The following is an 11,960-nucleotide window of genomic DNA, read 5'->3' as shown; positions in this document are numbered from 1 at the left end:
GAGCCAGATAGGATAAAATTCCCCTGTGGTAGATATTCATAACAATACGGAAGAATGTGAGGCCACGGTGTCCTTGTCTTTTCACCTTTGACCACTAAAATCTATTTAGTTCATCAGAAGGTCACAAGAGTGAGTTGGTGTCAAAATTTGGCAAAAAATCCCTCAAGGTGGTTTCGTAGATGTACATGTACTAGAATGGGGCGGGCAGGCAGACGAATGGCTGGACAACCCGATAACGTTAAGCCTGCAGCCTCAGCTTGTGTACAGAGGCGCTAAAGTGCAGAAAGGGAGAAGCTGAAAGGAAAGGAAAGTCCTACCATATAATGTTTTTATATGAATGGACTACTCTTAAAAAAAAAGGATGAAAAAAGTATACACTTCGCTAATGCATGTTGATGAAGTGAAATTGTCATTAGGCTAATCAGCGCTAAACTAATTGGGAGTCATGGACCCTCCTATCTACTAATTCTAACCCTAAACCCCAGCCCATATCTGCCAGCAAATAGAAGAAAAGCTGGCGAGAAAAAGTGAGGGAAAAGAGTAGAAAAACCAGAGTGAGGTAAAGAGAGGAAGAGAGAGATGAAGCCTAATTAAGAGTGCTGGGATTTATGCAAATGAGACTGTGCTGATATGGTAATCGGAGCCTGCAGGGCCGTAACAGGCTGTGTGTGTGCTTGCAGGGGTGTGTGTTGTGTGTATCTACGAGGCTGACAGCTGGCTGTGAGGAAGGTCAGAGCCAATCAGGCTCTTACTCTAATGCACACTGCCCTCTGGCCACTCAGCCTTCTTTCTCGCTCGTGTGCTCTTCTTCACGTTCTCTCTCTTTTTCTCGGTGTCTCTCTGCCCAGCGCCATCATCCCAACCACTCCCTCTAACTTGTCTTTCAGAAGGCATCTTGACTGCAGAGTATCTCAAACTTGCACTTGGAGTAATTGACCATTTACCTGATACAAGGTGTTGATTTCAGAAAGTTTCTTACCTGCCGTTGTAAAGGCTTTTCAAATTTGCTGCCCTACTTCATCATGGGTTTAGTTAATTGTCAAGCTTCACTTGAAATTATTTCCAATTGGTTATTGGAGACAAATGACTCTCAAATGTAATGGAGTGGATTTAGATAGTTCTTTATAAACACTATACGGGCATTGAAAGCACATTCACCTGTTTGAACATTGTCTATTCAACTGGTTCAAATTAGCCACATGTACTGATCAGGAGGTAATTTACTGGCACTCGAATTAGACCATGGGCCAAACCAGAGTTATGTTAAATATGCTGAGTTAGACTGTCATTTAACATATGATAAATAGGACAATTAATTTATATTGTTAACACTGATGCCATGGACACTAGAAAAGTTTGCAGGATTAAGATACTCAGCCTTGGAGAGTCTGATTCTTCATGCAGTACCATCTTGACAATGTCCAAATGGCCTTTCACCTTCTGCAACCTTCTGGTTGAATATGTTGCCAGAGTGGAAAACAGTTAAATTTGCTGCGTTTTGTCAGAAATACTCAATTTCCTCATTAAAGGAAGAGCAAAGAAGAAGTATTTCATACCCTGAATTACTGTGAATTGGTTGGTGATGTGTGAAGAGCCATCGTCCAATATGCAGCCGTATAATTTTTTAAGGTTCTTCCCATGAAAATGGTCTCAATTGGATCTTTCCCAGATGGATATTTCCATGGTGGATATATGGAACAGTCCATCTGGCGTCTTACCCCCATCACTTGTGAATAGAAAGTCAGTTTGTTAGTGGTTAGATAGCAGTTTTACATAAGTTGTATTATTAAAAATCCATAGTACTTTATAATAAAGTAATACTTCTTGTACTTTTCCTTTTTGTGATATTTTGGATTAACCAAAAATATGAACAACCAGTGTGAGTCATGCAGGTTTTACAATTTTAGTGGCAGTGTTTGATTAATAGTAGAATTTGGAGCAGGTAAATTTGATTGTTTTTCTGACATTTACTGTTTTAAATCTATAGGCATTTTCCTTTTTTTTCCATCAGGCATATCCTCCAACCCTGCAAATTCACAGCTTTCTGGACTTCTGCTCGGACATCCAGCTGTCTTGGTAAGTTCTACCTTCATTGAAATACGTAATGTGCATTTATTTTTCTCTTTCGTGATGTCTCTCCTTACTCCCAAGCATTTGAAATATTTTCTCTGTGCTAAGCAGTAACAAATATAATGAGGTTTCATTGCAAATGAAACATGTTGGGTAGAAGCTCCTCTCCAATGAAATATCCTGATAGTAGTGCCTTTACATGGTTTGGTACTGAGAAAAAGGTTATCTCGAAGGATGATGCAAAACTCTGCATAACAATTGCTCCAAAACGCTAACAAACTGATAACATTTTAATTGGGCCAGTGCAAATGTATCAAGACAAAAGACTGTTTCTTCTCAATTGATTACTTCATCACACCTGCATTTGAATTATATTTTTTGGCAAAGAAAATTAATTTAAATTGTGATCCGGCTTTTTTAATGTCCTGCTATTTTCCCTTCAATGAAATACTGCAGCCAGTCCATTTGCACTAGTTATGTAATCCTCCATTAAACCAAGTAGTTTGCCAACTATTATTTGGATAAGCATCTTTATTTGGCAAGGTGTAATAACTTTGTTAACACATTTGTGGGCATCCATCATTTTACTACCAGCCGATTTTTATTAGATTGATCTTAAGTGAGTGTATGAGCATTATAAAAAAAAAATATATATAAAAAAAAAACACACCACAACACAACTCACTTACACAACATACTTTAAAACAAACGTACAATGTTTCATGTCAAAGCTAATGATGGAACAACATTCAACAAATTTGCCATCACTCTTAGCAGCAAAGTGCCCAACCAACTCCTCCCTTAGTTTGTAGACCTCACAGGAGGATATTTTACACCAAGGTTTTCCATAATTATTAAATGTACACACATACACACACATAGAACCCAAGGCCATGTGGTCATATCAACACATCTGAATGTAATCCAGTTAACACAGTGTCCCAAATGACTAAATTAATCAGAGAAATACTATCTGCCTCATCTCTTTGCACTGCTTTGATGTGCACACACAAACACACACACACACACACACGCACGCACACATTCACGTACATTTGAGTAGAACAGTGATCGAGCTGAGAAATGACTTTACCTTCGCACATAATAAGACCCCAATCCCGTGGAGGGGGCCTGTGAGATACTAGCGATGCTCCAACAGCCCCAAGGCCTCGGAAACACACAAACACACACTTCCGAGTGCAACGGATCAAAAAGATGCATAGTTTCAGGGCTGCAGATAGATAGTGGGGAAAAAAGAAAGCATAGCACAAAAGAAGAATCAATCCTTGCTTTCCGTCCAAATGACGCTATTCTTAATTGGTGACATTACTTTGTAGGCACAACAAAGGCGATAGTGCTTTTAACTCTTCTTATCTTTTAGGCGGATGTTAAATCAGTGCAACAAAGGTGCAGTGTTTCAAACTGTTGAAGACGGATTTTTACTATATTCTTTAATAACAACTCGTATTCGCAGCGAATGTATTTTTTAGGTAGAGTTGAAGGAAGAAGGCAACATGACAACAAGCCAAGCTTCAACTTTCTCATCGAAACAAGTTGGAACATACACTGCTTAAGGCTAGCCAAAAAAAAAAACGCAATTGTCTCGCGCATATTTTTCAGGCTGGTGATTTAAGGTCATACTACGTGTAGCTTTACATTGAATATTTAATACAGTGAAATCCTCAAACCCCAAACAATTGGGTCATGGGTTTGATCCCAGGTCAGTCGTCCTCTGTGGAGTTTGCATGTTTGAACCCAGGCTTGCGTGGGTTTTCTCTGGGTAGTCCGGTTTTCACCCACATTCCAAATCTAATGCATGGTAGGCTGGTTGAACACTAAATTGCCCCTAGGTACGAGTGTGAGTATGTATATATATATATATATATATATATATATATATATATATATATATATATATATATATATATATATATATATATATATATATATATATATATATATATATATATATATATATATATATATATATATATATATATATATATATATATATATATATATATATATATATATATATATATATATATATATATATATATATATATATATATATATATATATATATATATATATATATATATATATATATATATATATATATATATATATATATATATATATAAACTAAGATTTTCTTGATGAGGATATGTAAATATACATGTGTGTGTATATATCTATATATATTTATATATAGATATATATCTATATATACATGTATACATATATTTACATATCCTCATCAATAAAATTAGTTTTTTTTTTTGGTATATCTTGATTCTCACATTGTTGACGCTAAAGCCAACCTATAGAATGACAATGTTGCTCCAGGTTGTTAGCATTGTCACACCAACATCTCACGAGTGCTTTGCGTTGATTAAAAAGAAGCATATTAGCAAGACTCGGTGGCTTAGAGCTAAACCGGTACTCAGAAGCTGGAACCGCCATTAAAATAATGAAAGCAATAAAAGCAACAACAATTTCAAAACCTTTGGAAAACATTTCATAAACCATCAGGAGCCAATTAGAGAAGCCAGCGCAGGCTTGCTTGTGCTTTGTGTACGGATGTGTGTGTTGGGTAATAGAGCGTTGCAGCGCCCGGCCCGGTTGTGCCCCGCAGGCCCGACCTTCTAATCATTATCTGTCTGTCTTATTACGCTCCAAACCGGGCCACTCTTAAATAAAATATGCAAAGGTTTCTTAAATGATGACCCGAGGCTGCGCGCGCCGCCGCTGCTCTACATGCTGTTAATCTGAGAAATGCAAATTCCCTTCGTCTCACACTCGCCTTTATTAACTTTTTTGAATTTAAAATTCCACGAACAATGAGTTCTGTCAGCTTCTGAAATTATATTTTCTCTGCTCTTTTTATGTGCGCACGGAAGCGAGTTTAGAGCATGAAATTACCAGGGGAAATATGAGTGGTTTCATCTCACCCGCACAATTTAATTGGCTGCTTTGCAATTATTAGTTTTTGCTGCTAAACTTTTTTTTTTCTTTTATTGTTGCTGTTTCCTTAAAGGGGACGACACTCACAACAGTATGTAGGGGGTGAGGCGACTATGTTTGGCTGGCTTCTGTCTGGGTGTGCATGTTTGTGTGTCGGCAATTTCAGAACCAACGATTAGCCCCCCGCCTCTGATTGGACATCTACTGCCATGTGATTCATACAATTCGATAACAGGATTTGTATTACTGATGCGGAGAGATCAGAGAGAACTACAAATGATTGGATCTTCTTTTCATGGACTGAATTTACCTCATATTTGAAGTTCATGAACTCCAGATTGCCCACGCAGTCAGGGTCAGTTCTTATTCCTTTTTTTAATCAGTATTTCAATATTATTTGCTCCGGCAAAAGATTCCAAACTTTTTTCCTTCCTTCTAGTATAGAGCATAAAATCCCTCTCATTTCACTTCTTTGGTCAATCAGATTTATAAGCATTGTAATTCTTTCATTTTCCTTAATGCTTATCCTCACAAGGGTTGCAGGGGGTGCTGGAACTTTTCCCAGTTGAATATGAGTGATCTGAATTGGTGGCCAGTCAATTGCAGGACAACAGGAGGCAAACAACTGTTCATATAACTTATTATTATAATTATGTAAACAAAGGCCTTTAACATTCATCAGACAATCAGAACGTCAGACACCATTGAAATGTACTTAATGCTATTGCAGCCTTTCTATGTAAATCCATTGCAATTACATTGATTGATTGGTCATGAAAGTGTAGTGTAGAAAAAGTACCATAAGTATCAGAGTAGAATTTCAATCCATTGATTTGAAAAATACCAATGCAGTGTGATGCCACAGTATTTCAAGAAAGGCTGATGTCAGGACTGTTAAGGGCGAAGTTAATGAAAGGCATTTGTCCAAGACAGTAACAATAACTTTAAGCATCTTGTCCTTGAAGTCAGTTGTTGATTTTTTTTTGTCCCTTGGGTCATTGTCCTGTCACATCATCCACCTTCTCTTAAGATTCAATTGGCATAAAAGTGGACAGACTAAGCCAAAAAGTAGTTCCAATCGATATTGCCTAGTCTACCACATTTCAAAGTCTGCATAGGACTTATATAGGACACATTTACTGCCAGTCCCACGATATGTGTAGTCTTTGTACAGAATGTGCTGTGGCTTTAGTTATTTGATTATTATTTCTTTTTTAATTGATTTCTCAACTTTGATCTGCTTATTTCACAAAACTTCATCGAGACTTATCATCAATCTTATTGAATAAATGAAAAAAAGTACACCTCGGGCTTGTGTAGGTTTTCTCTGGGTACCTACTAAAAACATGGAGGGTAGGCTGGTTGATCACTCTAAATTGCCCATAGGTATGCATGCTAGCGTCAATAGTTGTCCGTCTCCTTGTGCCCTGCCACCGATTCAGAGAGTTAGCTGGGATAGGCCACAGGACCCCCCACAACCCTTGTCAGGATAAATGAATGAATGAATGAATGAATACTTGGATAATTGCTGTACTGAGTTGTACTCAGGTGCATGTATCAAGTGTCCTGAAGTTTCATGAATGATGCTGTCACTTCATGTATTTTCAGGTCAAATATTATTTCAACTGATTGAACATTTATTCATGTTTAATTGATAATTGCGTGGTGACAGATTGATACGGATGATGTGCGGTAAACTATTCAGTAGTGAAGTGAAGGCGAGCACAGAAGGATTTATCTATGCTGCGATATTGTTGGTATTGAATAATTCAATGATTTTATCATGCGCAACCACAACAAATGACTTAATTATGCTAATATGAGCCGGAAACTCTCCGAGAGTGTGAGTGTCAGTGTCAGTGTATGTGTGTGTCAGCAGGATTGACAGAGGCCTACGGGCTTCAGTACTGAAACGCTGATCTGGAATTTCACATCCTTATCCCCAAAGCCTTAGGACTCACACACATAGATGAAGGTTTTCACACATACTCACTTTAACACTCACACACACACACACATACATATACACCTAAAACCCATGTGTGTTCATTTTCCAGGTAAAATAATATTTTTATGACCACAACATGACAATAACCTGAAACTTGCTGTTCTAATATAGTAAATAAGAAACAGTCCACCTTGTCAAACACTAGACAGCAGTATTTTTTTATGATATGCACGTGGTCCTCATTGAAATGTGGCATTAATAGGTGTTTACTGATTTTTATTGACGTGTTCTATATGCATCCCTGAGATACATTATTCATACAAATATTTACTAATCGTATAACTGACAACCTGGCCAATTTTCCTTTCATTGACGATGCCATTCAGGTTAAATTCAGTTTAAACTTGAATGCCATGCATGACTTTTAAAACAATTTGAAATAACCTTCTTGAAAAATGCCCAAAACAAATGAACAATGTTGCACTTTACTTAAAACTTTTTGAGAAGTTTCTTCTAATCTAATCTAATCTAATCTATTAGGATCCGACAGTTGTTTCTGGCCACTACAAAAAAATTCAACTCACTACATTGAACGGTTTGGACAAACATAGCGATACAATTTTAACATATACACACACCCATCCCTAAATCACGCTTAATAAGGACTATAGATGAACGAAGGTCGAAGCCTCGCCACCACTTTAGAATGCTATCAAAAATCTCTTTTCACATGTAAGGATAAGATTTACACTACAATACATTTGAGTTAAATAGCTATTTTTGAACAATACATGTGCTTTTGTTTCTCGCTTAAAAAATATAAAGCTTATTGTTAATTAATTTGTTGATTCATTATCCATACCACTTACCCTCACAAGGGTTGTGGGGGTGCTGGAGCTTATCCCGGCCACCCTGAATTGGTGTCCGGCCAATCGCAAAGCACACTGAGACGACGCTTGAATTTAAAGACTCGAAAAAATATGTATATATATTTTTTAAAAAGCTTAAAAATGCCTTTATAGCATTTTTTTCATCCTTTGCAATTTCAAATGTTAAGCAGCACCTAAATTACTTGCCATGAAGATAGCAATGTTAATACACACTCATCCCTAAAAGCTTGTGGGCAATGTGCACAATCTTCCCGCTAGTCTTTGGATTTGCATACCAAGTCATGCAGAGCTCATAACAGTGAGCAACACACATATACTGACTGACTAAACAATTGTTCAAATGTCACCATCACCCATTTCTACGCTTTCTACATAATAATGGATTTTTGTTTGTGAGAAAGTAAACACCAGGAGTTCTAGAAACGGCTAAAGTTCATTTTTGTCAACCTAACTTTTAATGAGACAACTGCCCAGCCCAAAATTTGAACCCAACAAGCAAAAATATTTTAAGAAAACATACTACTTTATTAAATATGAGGGAATATCTGTCTATCTGATCAGGTTGTTTGCAGGTTAAACTTTAACTAGGACGAACATGGTTGGACCATCCATGTGAAAAGTTTACTTGATCGCTTGTTATCATCCCAATAACTTAGAAAGTAGATGCAGGGCAAAAAAAAAAAATGTTAAAAACAAGAACCATTGATCACCTCTCTGACATGGTAAAAAAAACTTTTTATTCTCTTTTCTCCTGTTGTGCCAACTCCTGAGGATAAAAGGCAGCAATTCAGTACCAATGGTCAGGAAAGCACAAAGTCTCTTTAGTTCATGAAAAATTCAATGATGAACTTCTTTGACGTAAATATTAAAAATGACTGATTTAACTGTTGTATGAAGATGTAGACAGTTTGAAACATTTGTACACAAGTGTTAAACGGCTAGCTGCACTACGAATAGTCAGTTATTAGGATCCAATGATATTTCTTGGTTCTTAATAACCATAAAATTGCAATAACAAATTACTCTATTCACTTCTGTGTTTTCAAATGTTCATGAACTCTATATAATTCTTAGGACTGGGCAAATATAATATACTTATGTCATGCATTAACATCTAAAACACCAAAAAAAGTGAATTTATTTTGTATCATTTGAAAATGTTATTATGAACAGGTTAAGTATAGAACAGCATGTTTCAATTAAGCGTAGGATATGCTACTACTATATATACTATTATATATGCTACTATGACTATTTCTAAAAGTTTAATATTCAAACATTATATTTTATTTTCAACACTTTCACTTGCTAATGCATTTGGTGCATGGTGCATATAACAGGTTCTTACTTTTGTGTTGGGAAGGACTATTTTAAGACAGGCTATCTTTTATCTAAAGTCCTTCTCTTTCATGTTTAAGTACATGAAATAGACTCCTCACAGTAAAAAAAAAAAACAAAGAAGAAAGCTACGCCGTGTTGATTAAAACGCTTTCTGTTTGCATTGTTCCCTGTGTGCCCTCATTAGTATTTACAGAGTATACACCACCAGCAAAGCCGAGACAGACAGTCTATTTGATGGAGGCCATGAACATTTTTATGGAAAACAGCTGTATTGAATCTGTTCCAGGCCTTTTTTCTACCTCATGAATGCAATTTCCCATGCTGCACCGCTCCAGGCTCCTGGCACATCTCGGAGGTAGCACGCTCCCTTTTCTCTCTTTGTGTCTTTCTTTATTGCCTTCACACACCTTATTGCCATTCGCCAATTACCGACACACATTTTGGCAACAAACGCACCATTAATTGAAACATTTAATTAGCATTAAAACCAGCAGTAATTAACAGCTTTTCTGCTGCGCTCTCTGAGCCAGGCTCAAATTCTATTAGACGACTCCCGACTTTGCCCGAGTAACACCGAATTTTTGTAGAATCCACAGATGTGACTGTGTGTGTGTATGTGTGAGTGTTTGTGTGTGTATTCAGGCACACTCAGGGCCTCAGGTAAGGGACCTCCGTGAGGAGTCAAGCACCAAGGCCAGGCCTGCTGGGTGCCCAGGGGAAAAGAAGAAGAAAGACGTTTGAGGAGAGATGAGAAGATGAAGAGATGTAGGGGGGGTTGGGGGGGGGGGGGGTTGTGGCCGAGATGGAAGGCAAAGCTTGAAAGAGGGAGAATAAGGTGGGAGGTGAAGGATGGACGAGAGGGGAGGAGAGAAAGAGTGACAGAGGGATTAAAAGCAAACGCAAAAAGAAGAGGTGGTGTGTGTCAACCAAGGCACACACTCACTTGCAAATACCGTGTGTGTTTGCACAAGCTCGGTGTGCGTGTGTGTGATTGTGTGAGGCCTACTTGGAGTCGAAGCAGGGGCCTGGATTAGTGGCGTTTGCCAGGGCTGGGGGGCAGGATTAGCAGGCTGAGCTGCTGTCTGATGCCGCTCTGCCACCACTAATGGCATTATTAATAGGCAGCTAAAAAATTCATTAAAAAATCCATTAAAAATAAATGTGTTTTACATAAGACTTTGCCCCAGGTAGAAGAAGAAGAGGGGTGGGGGTGGGGGGGAGAAAAAGGGACAGTAGACGTGTAAGGGGGGAGATTGTTAGCTCGGAGGTCAGCTGAATATCAGAGACACACTAAACACACAAACACTTGTCTGACTTGGAAGATTTGGTCGACTGGGGAGAAAAATGGGGATAAACCAACAAAATGCACAGTTTGTGTGTGTTCAACCCACACATGTATTCTTATGTGTTTCCATCATATGTGTCTTAATGACTTAAATCAATAACAAATTTAAATAGTCCAATTAAAATCACATTTTGGTTCTAGTTTTGTTCATTTTATATAGCGAGGAATGTTAATAAAATTGTTTGTTTTGAAAGAGGAAAAATGCACATTAATGAATGAAATGTAAATTAGCCAGTTTATATGCTCTAGGTATGTAGAATAATAAAATACCTCATATCAATTAAAAATGGTAAAAAGCAGCAGTAAAATGACAACAGCTAAACTAAAATTGAAAAGTACATTGAATTACAAATAAAGGTAAGCAGTTTAAAAGTTGAAGTTGTTTAAAGTGTTGATGAACCTATAATTTTTGTTCTTCTTTCACCTACAGTTAAGTTATTTACTTTTTAAACAAAAGTATGTAATGCACACAATAAAACAAAATATGCAAACATATGTCTTAAAATATACATTGAAGTGAAATGTAAGTATAACACTTTACAGTATATTTCATCCAGGTAAAAGAGTAGTATTTGATTACTAACTGTACAATATATGTTTGGCTCATCTTTATTATGAAACATTAAGATTTGATTTATTATTCTTAAACCTAATATTACAGTTTTTCCTTTGTTTAGGATATGTTTTGAGCAAAAAAGGATAATGGTAATCCTTTTAAAAGGAAAAGAAAAGAAAAATGCACAAAGACAATGTTTTAAAATGTATATCTTTTTCATTAAAGAATGCCCTGAACAATCAAATCACAGGGGTTAGAAAAATTGACAATTTCAAGTAGTTCCCTTCGTCATATCTGAAGTCAAACATTGGATTTTTAGGAGAGCACACAGATAGTTTCATCTCTGAGCATGTATTTGAACTTCTCGTATATCACTCCTCAGCTATGGAGCATTTGCTAGGTAGGGGGAAAAGGATTAAGAATATGTCAGCAGTAGGAATCTATATTTACGCCAGGCAAAAAAAAAGTTATTTGTCGGATTTGGAGGGGGGGGAGGAAGGGTGTAACGTGAAAAGCGGGGAAAAAGCAGCGCCCACTGTGCAGAGAGACAGAACCACAAGTCAGCAACATTCACACTCAACGCAAACATCAAACATCAGGCAACACAGGCAACGAGACACTTTGATCTCGCCATGCTCCGCAGGAAGCCGGCATCTTTGGAAAATCCTCCAAATGTAAATTAATTTACGCGCAGAAAAGGTCCCCAAAGCGCTGGTGTGCATCCCAACAGCACGGAGGGTCCAACCCAAACTCTGCAGCTTAGCCTCAGGAGACACATCAACCCTAGTGAGAGAATCTAAACTTTGCACGCCATGCCCCGTGATCCAATAGCAGGCAGAGTTT

The 11,960-nt window shown here is 37.4% G+C and overlaps 1 protein-coding gene across 2 annotated transcripts in view; it reads left to right on the top strand.

Annotated features, from left to right (window-relative positions):
* Nucleotides 1-9,405: 9,405 nt before the first annotated feature.
* Nucleotides 9,406-11,960, top strand: part of map3k5 (mitogen-activated protein kinase kinase kinase 5) — a 51,392-nt gene continuing 48,837 nt past the window's right edge. For both annotated transcript variants that reach the window (XM_077710689.1, XM_077710688.1), the window contains exon 1: nt 9,406-9,571. The gene's annotated coding sequence lies outside the window, so the exon portion shown is untranslated. The remainder of the gene's footprint in view (nt 9,572-11,960) is intronic.

Source organism: Stigmatopora nigra, chromosome 2, assembly GCF_051989575.1.
Source record: "Stigmatopora nigra isolate UIUO_SnigA chromosome 2, RoL_Snig_1.1, whole genome shotgun sequence".
Lineage (NCBI taxonomy): Eukaryota > Metazoa > Chordata > Actinopteri > Syngnathiformes > Syngnathidae > Stigmatopora > Stigmatopora nigra.
The sequence above is the reverse complement of the archived record's forward strand: the minus strand, read 5'-3'. Positions and strand labels throughout refer to the sequence as shown.